Source organism: Triturus cristatus, chromosome 4_1 (genome assembly GCF_964204655.1).
Source record: "Triturus cristatus chromosome 4_1, aTriCri1.1, whole genome shotgun sequence".
Classification (NCBI taxonomy): Eukaryota; Metazoa; Chordata; class Amphibia; order Caudata; family Salamandridae; genus Triturus; species Triturus cristatus.
This window is the reverse complement of record NC_140585.1, coordinates 107,403,604-107,408,603: the sequence shown is the minus strand read 5'-3', so window position 1 is coordinate 107,408,603 and position 5,000 is coordinate 107,403,604. Positions and strand designations below refer to the sequence as shown.

At 44.7% G+C, this 5,000-nt stretch overlaps 11 non-coding genes across 11 annotated transcripts; 8 read left to right on the top strand and 3 right to left on the bottom strand.

The window, feature by feature from the left end:
* Positions 1–80: 80 nt before the first annotated feature.
* Positions 81–152, top strand: TRNAA-UGC (transfer RNA alanine (anticodon UGC)). Its single transcript has one exon. It is a non-coding gene; the product is annotated as a tRNA-Ala (tRNA).
* Positions 153–920: 768 nt separating this feature from the next.
* TRNAY-GUA (transfer RNA tyrosine (anticodon GUA)) lies at positions 921–1,006 on the top strand. Its single transcript is given in 2 exon segments — positions 921–957; positions 971–1,006. It is a non-coding gene; the product is annotated as a tRNA-Tyr (tRNA).
* A 129-nt stretch (positions 1,007–1,135) lies between these two features.
* TRNAA-CGC (transfer RNA alanine (anticodon CGC)) lies at positions 1,136–1,207 on the top strand. The gene has a single exon. It is a non-coding gene; the product is annotated as a tRNA-Ala (tRNA).
* A 199-nt stretch (positions 1,208–1,406) lies between these two features.
* On the bottom strand, positions 1,407–1,479 carry TRNAM-CAU (transfer RNA methionine (anticodon CAU)). Its single transcript has one exon. It is a non-coding gene; the product is annotated as a tRNA-Met (tRNA).
* A 157-nt stretch (positions 1,480–1,636) lies between these two features.
* Positions 1,637–1,708, top strand: TRNAA-UGC (transfer RNA alanine (anticodon UGC)). Its single transcript has one exon. It is a non-coding gene; the product is annotated as a tRNA-Ala (tRNA).
* Positions 1,709–2,476: 768 nt separating this feature from the next.
* Positions 2,477–2,562, top strand: TRNAY-GUA (transfer RNA tyrosine (anticodon GUA)). The gene is given in 2 exon segments: positions 2,477–2,513; positions 2,527–2,562. It is a non-coding gene; the product is annotated as a tRNA-Tyr (tRNA).
* Positions 2,563–2,691: 129 nt separating this feature from the next.
* Positions 2,692–2,763, top strand: TRNAA-UGC (transfer RNA alanine (anticodon UGC)). Its single transcript has one exon. It is a non-coding gene; the product is annotated as a tRNA-Ala (tRNA).
* Positions 2,764–2,962: 199 nt separating this feature from the next.
* On the bottom strand, positions 2,963–3,035 carry TRNAM-CAU (transfer RNA methionine (anticodon CAU)). The gene has a single exon. It is a non-coding gene; the product is annotated as a tRNA-Met (tRNA).
* A 997-nt stretch (positions 3,036–4,032) lies between these two features.
* On the top strand, positions 4,033–4,118 carry TRNAY-GUA (transfer RNA tyrosine (anticodon GUA)). Its single transcript is given in 2 exon segments — positions 4,033–4,069; positions 4,083–4,118. It is a non-coding gene; the product is annotated as a tRNA-Tyr (tRNA).
* A 400-nt stretch (positions 4,119–4,518) lies between these two features.
* TRNAM-CAU (transfer RNA methionine (anticodon CAU)) lies at positions 4,519–4,591 on the bottom strand. Its single transcript has one exon. It is a non-coding gene; the product is annotated as a tRNA-Met (tRNA).
* Positions 4,592–4,748: 157 nt separating this feature from the next.
* TRNAA-UGC (transfer RNA alanine (anticodon UGC)) lies at positions 4,749–4,820 on the top strand. The gene has a single exon. It is a non-coding gene; the product is annotated as a tRNA-Ala (tRNA).
* The last annotated feature ends 180 nt before the right edge of the window (positions 4,821–5,000 follow it).

The window sequence follows — 5,000 nt, the reverse complement described above, 5'->3', positions numbered from 1 at the left end:
ATACTGCAGAGTCGAATGGGGTGATGTGGCCGTCGGTTCAATGCAGGGTTTCCAATCATACAGTCAAACCTTGCAGAAGTGGGGATGTAGCTCAGTGGTAGAGCGCATGCTTTGCATGTATGAGGCCCCGGGTTCAATCCCCGGCATCTCCAGACTTTTGCCATGCTTACCTTGGATTTTGGGCCGAAAGCTAGGCTGGCATCATGATGAAGGAAGAGATATGTCCTCCAACCGGGATGAGGACCCCGCTTAATCTGTCAGACGTTTGCCTTGAAAAATCCCATGAAATGGGGCTATCTCATTTTTGATGATTATAGATCAAAAGAATCCTACTTGTTGAAGACATCAAAGTGATGATTCATCTTGACAACCATAATGCTTTGATGATAGAAATCTGTCGCATCTCTCTTGATCATTGGTAAGGGTTCTTCTTCTAAACCAGAGACTCTTTACAGTAGCTTTTAGAAAAACGGAATATTTTGTTTATCTCAATCACCTTCAATCTACAGATTTTTCCGTTCTCTTTCCTTTTGAAAATGCATCCAAAATGCACGTTCTTGATGCTGGGTGCGTAGTAATGACTCCCATAACTTTCTGTCATTTCTTTCATGGTTCCGCGCAGCCATCCATTTGCCACCAATGCTGCCCAAGGTCTTTGTATCAAAGTTCCTTTCCTTTCTGTAAAATTGAAATTTGGAGCACCCCTGCTTATCCCCAAGCCAAGACAGAACATGAACTTTGGTCTGAAATCCTCCTTTGGGGTGATAAGACGTACCTTACAGTGTGCTCTAAGAACTGGTGACTTTGAGAGGGAGCTGCAGGTAATGTTCATGATTTTCATCGATCTGCTCCTGATCCCCACCCCCACAACCTTTCTTGAGCGAGAGATAATTACAGCGCTGAAAGATACTTCAGCCACTCCTTCGATAGCTCAGTTGGTAGAGCGGAGGACTGTAGCATAAAGTCAGACATCCTTAGGTCGCTGGTTCAAATCCGGCTCGAAGGATTTTGTGCTTCGATTTCCATATATTTCACTTTTATTCAAACAATACCTTCCATTGATTATGATCGAGACTTTGCAGTCCCTGGGTTTCAGGGATTCCTTGCATCCATCAAACAGCTCTAGTGCAAAAGTGGGGATGTAGCTCAGTGGTAGAGCGCATGCTTCGCATGTATGAGGTCCCGGGTTCAATCCCCGGCATCTCCAGGAGCCTCTGTTCCTTATCTTGGCTTTTTTCCAGAAGGCTAGCCTGCCATCATGCAGAAAGAAGAAGTTTGTCATGCAGTTGGGGTGAGAGCCCCACTTAAATAGTCAGACATTTGCTTTGGAAAAATCTTTGAACTAGGCATAGTTTGCGCATTTCAAGAAAATCGGAGAATTTTGCATTCCAAAAGAAGGAAATAAATGCCCTCTCTGAGGATCGAACTCAGGACCTTCAGATTATGAGACTGACGCGCTGCCTACTGCGCTAAGAAGGCTGTATATAGGCATCTGTACATAAGACCATGAAGATCATCCAGGTACAAGGCTGAAGGATTTTCCTGACTGACATTGTATACTGCAGAGTCGAATGGGGTGATGTGGCCGTCGGTTCAATGCAGGGTTTCCAATCATACAGTCAAACCTTGCAGAAGTGGGGATGTAGCTCAGTGGTAGAGCGCATGCTTTGCATGTATGAGGCCCCGGGTTCAATCCCCGGCATCTCCAGACTTTTGCCATGCTTACCTTGGATTTTGGGCCGAAAGCTAGGCTGGCATCATGATGAAGGAAGAGATATGTCCTCCAACCGGGATGAGGACCCCGCTTAATCTGTCAGACGTTTGCCTTGAAAAATCCCATGAAATGGGGCTATCTCATTTTTGATGATTATAGATCAAAAGAATCCTACTTGTTGAAGACATCAAAGTGATGATTCATCTTGACAACCATAATGCTTTGATGATAGAAATCTGTCGCATCTCTCTTGATCATTGGTAAGGGTTCTTCTTCTAAACCAGAGACTCTTTACAGTAGCTTTTAGAAAAACGGAATATTTTGTTTATCTCAATCACCTTCAATCTACAGATTTTTCCGTTCTCTTTCCTTTTGAAAATGCATCCAAAATGCACTTTCTTGATGCTGGGTGCGTAGTAATGACTCCCATAACTTTCTGTCATTTCTTTCATGGTTCCGCGCAGCCATCCATTTGCCACCAATGCTGCCCAAGGTCTTTGTATCAAAGTTCCTTTCCTTTCTGTAAAATTGAAATTTGGAGCACCCCTGCTTATCCCCAAGCCAAGACAGAACATGAACTTTGGTCTGAAATCCTCCTTTGGGGTGATAAGACGTACCTTACAGTGTGCTCTAAGAACTGGTGACTTTGAGAGGGAGCTGCAGGTAATGTTCATGATTTTCATCGATCTGCTCCTGATCCCCACCCCCACAACCTTTCTTGAGCGAGAGATAATTACAGCGCTGAAAGATACTTCAGCCACTCCTTCGATAGCTCAGTTGGTAGAGCGGAGGACTGTAGCATAAAGTCAGACATCCTTAGGTCGCTGGTTCAAATCCGGCTCGAAGGATTTTTTGCTTCGATTTCCATATCTTTCACTTTTATTCAAACAATACCTTCCATTGATTATGATCGAGACTTTGCAGTCCCTGGGTTTCAGGGATTCCTTGCATCCATCAAACAGCTCGAGTGCAAAAGTGGGGATGTAGCTCAGTGGTAGAGCGCATGCTTTGCATGTATGAGGTCCCGGGTTCAATCCCCGGCATCTCCAGGAGCCTCTGTTCCTTATCTTGGCTTTTTTCCAGAAGGCTAGCCTGCCATCATGCAGAAAGAAGAAGTTTGTCATGCAGTTGGGGTGAGAGCCCCACTTAAATAGTCAGACATTTGCTTTGGAAAAATCTTTGAACTAGGCATAGTTTGCGCATTTCAAGAAAATCGGAGAATTTTGCATTCCAAAAGAAGGAAATAAATGCCCTCTCTGAGGATCGAACTCAGGACCTTCAGATTATGAGACTGACGCGCTGCCTACTGCGCTAAGAAGGCTGTATATAGGCATCTGTACATAAGACCATGAAGATCATCCAGGTACAAGGCTGAAGGATTTTCCTGACTGACATTGTATACTGCAGAGTCGAATGGGGTGATGTGGCCGTCGGTTCAATGCAGGGTTTCCAATCATACAGTCAAACCTTGCAGAAGTGGGGATGTAGCTCAGTGGTAGAGCACATGCTTTGCATGTATGAGGCCCCGGGTTCAATCCCCGGCATCTCCAGACTTTTGCCATGCTTACCTTGGATTTTGGGCCGAAAGCTAGGCTGGCATCATGATGAAGGAAGAGATATGTCCTCCAACCGGGATGAGGACCCCGCTTAATCTGTCAGACGTTTGCCTTGAAAAATCCCATGAAATGGGGCTATCTCATTTTTGATGATTATAGATCAAAAGAATCCTACTTGTTGAAGACATCAAAGTGATGATTCATCTTGACAACCATAATGCTTTGATGATAGAAATCTGTCGCATCTCTCTTGATCATTGGTAAGGGTTCTTCTTCTAAACCAGAGACTCTTTACAGTAGCTTTTAGAAAAACGGAATATTTTGTTTATCTCAATCACCTTCAATCTACAGATTTTTCCGTTCTCTTTCCTTTTGAAAATGCATCCAAAATGCACGTTCTTGATGCTGGGTGCGTAGTAATGACTCCCATAACTTTCTGTCATTTCTTTCATGGTTCCGCGCAGCCATCCATTTGCCACCAATGCTGCCCAAGGTCTTTGTATCAAAGTTCCTTTCCTTTCTGTAAAATTGAAATTTGGAGCACCCCTGCTTATCCCCAAGCCAAGACAGAACATGAACTTTGGTCTGAAATCCTCCTTTGGGGTGATAAGACGTACCTTACAGTGTGCTCTAAGAACTGGTGACTTTGAGAGGGAGCTGCAGGTAATGTTCATGATTTTCATCGATCTGCTCCTGATCCCCACCCCCACAACCTTTCTTGAGCGAGAGATAATTACAGCGCTGAAAGATACTTCAGCCACTCCTTCGATAGCTCAGTTGGTAGAGCGGAGGACTGTAGCATAAAGTCAGACATCCTTAGGTCGCTGGTTCAAATCCGGCTCGAAGGATTTTGTGCTTCGATTTCCATATATTTCACTTTTATTCAAACAATACCTTCCATTGATTATGATCGAGACTTTGCAGTCCCTGGGTTTCAGGGATTCCTTGCATCCATCAAACAGCTCGAGTGCAAAAGTGGGGATGTAGCTCAGTGGTAGAGCGCATGCTTCGCATGTACGAGGTCCCGGGTTCAATCCCCGGCATCTCCAGGAGCCTCTGTTCCTTATCTTGGCTTTTTTCCAGAAGGCTAGCCTGCCATCATGCAGAAAGAAGAAGTTTGTCATGCAGTTGGGGTGAGAGCCCCACTTAAATAGTCAGACATTTGCTTTGGAAAAATCTTTGAACTAGGCATAGTTTGCGCATTTCAAGAAAATCGGAGAATTTTGCATTCCAAAAGAAGGAAATAAATGCCCTCTCTGAGGATCGAACTCAGGACCTTCAGATTATGAGACTGACGCGCTGCCTACTGCGCTAAGAAGGCTGTATATAGGCATCTGTACATAAGACCATGAAGATCATCCAGGTACAAGGCTGAAGGATTTTCCTGACTGACATTGTATACTGCAGAGTCGAATGGGGTGATGTGGCCGTCGGTTCAATGCAGGGTTTCCAATCATACAGTCAAACCTTGCAGAAGTGGGGATGTAGCTCAGTGGTAGAGCGCATGCTTTGCATGTATGAGGCCCCGGGTTCAATCCCCGGCATCTCCAGACTTTTGCCATGCTTACCTTGGATTTTGGGCCGAAAGCTAGGCTGGCATCATGATGAAGGAAGAGATATGTCCTCCAACCGGGATGAGGACCCCGCTTAATCTGTCAGACGTTTGCCTTGAAAAATCCCATGAAATGGGGCTATCTCATTTTTGATGATTATAGATCAAAAGAATCCTA